The sequence below is a fragment of the Amphimedon queenslandica genome, unplaced genomic scaffold (assembly GCF_000090795.2).
Source record: "Amphimedon queenslandica unplaced genomic scaffold, v1.1 AMPQUscaffold_11891, whole genome shotgun sequence".
Lineage (NCBI taxonomy): Eukaryota > Metazoa > Porifera > Demospongiae > Haplosclerida > Niphatidae > Amphimedon > Amphimedon queenslandica.
The window spans coordinates 2253-4143 of NW_003547870.1; the positions used below are offsets into that span (position 1 = coordinate 2253).

The 1891-nt window shown below is 31.5% G+C and overlaps 1 pseudogene; it reads left to right on the forward strand.

Annotated features, from left to right (window-relative positions):
* The first annotated feature begins 1098 nt into the window (after positions 1-1098).
* LOC105315060 (extracellular signal-regulated kinase 2-like) overlaps positions 1099-1891 on the forward strand; it is a 3772-nt pseudogene continuing 2979 nt past the window's right edge.

Here is a 1891-nt window from a genome sequence, read left to right on the forward strand (position 1 = left end):
ATTATTATGATTAATTATTATTATTAATTATTATGTAGGTTCAGAGCCAGTTCCATTACCTGTTAATCATTTAGTAAGTCACACTATACCTGCACATGTACATGAATGTATAAAAACAGGCTTTGACTTTTTTACATTTTCTGATACATATTGATGTACTTATGCTGTGTAGAAAGTTTGAACTGATTCCGACTTAAATTTTTCAAGTTATGAACTTTTTTAAAAACGGCCAATTTTTGAAAAATACCAAAGGCTATAGCCCATGGTTTTTTCGGAAAAATGGCTCCAAAATCACCCTTAATTTTTATTAAATTTTTTGATACATATTGATGTACTTATGCTGTGTAGAAAGTTTGAGCTGATTCCGACTTAAATTTTTAAAGTTATTAGTACTTTTTAAAACGGTCAATTTTTAAAAAATACCCAAGGCTATAATATAGCCCATGGTTTTTTGGAACAATGGCTCTGAAATCACCCATAATTTTTATTATATTTTCTGATACATATTGATGTACTTATGCTGTGTAGAAAGTTTGAACTTATTCCGACTTAAATTTTTCAAGTTACAAACATTTTTTAAAAACGGCCAATTTTTGAAAAATACCCAAGGTTATAACCCATGGTTTTTTAGAAAAATGGCTCCGAAATCACCCTTAATTTTTATTACATTTTCTGATACATATTGATGTACTTATGCTGTGTAGAAAGTTTGAACTGATTCCGACTTAAATTTTTCAAGTTATGAACTTTTTTAAAAACGGCCAATTTTTGAAAAATACCAAAGGCTAATTTGGCCAAATTTTATTTTTGGTGAAATTTGGCCAAAGTCCCTGTACAGGGACTTTGGTCAAATTTCACCAAAAATAAAAAGTAGAGAATTTGTCATTTTTATAATTTTTTCCTGATACATATACATGTACATGTTCTTATGTTGCATTTCAATTTTGAGCTGATTCCGATCAAAATTAGATTTTCTATGAATTTTTTTGATTCTTCCAAATGCCATGTATTGTATTGTAGTGCTTATCAACCATGCACATACATGTACATGTATATCTCCACCAGTCATTGTGAGTGTGTTATAATAATCTCTTATAGAAACTGATCTTCATGCGGTGATAAAGAGTAAGATACTCTAGTCAGTTCACATGCAGTACATTATGAGTCAGTTGTGTCGGGTATTAAAGTACATTCATTCTGGTAATGTCATTCATCGTGATCTGAAGCCCAGTAATATCCTCATTAATTCTGAATGTTTTATCAAGGTACAGTACATACTATTACTATACAACACAATTAAATTTTAAGAGATGTACATGTACATGTATGTACAATTGTACATGTAAAAAAACAAATATGCAGTAATTAAAGTGTCATATACATGTATAAATAATAAATAATAACAAACACGTAGGAACAATATCATGAATACATGTATATACAATTTGAATATGTATAAGTATAATGCATGTACATGTGAATGCCTGTGTATGGTATAAACTACAAAAGTAAGTTAGTAAACTCTTCCATCTGAGAGAGCTTGCTCATGAGAGCGGAAGGAGTGGCAAGGATGGTGATAGGATGATCTGGTCCCACGGAGACACATGATAGAGCTCCTAAGAAGAGAGAACGAAATACGGCAACGAATCCAGTTCAGTAAGATAGAATAGGACTTGGAGTAACGGATGTGACAAAAAGCACTATAGACCTTTCCCACCAATGCAGCGTTTAGCAATGAATATCATTAACGAGCCGCCATGTTGTGGGATAGATGTACAGAGATGAATGGGCAAAAGTGACTTTTCCAATTTTCCTTTTAAATGCAAGCTCTGGTTCACACAGAAATGCTTACTGCACATTTATTGTATAATTTTAGTTATCATACTGCAAT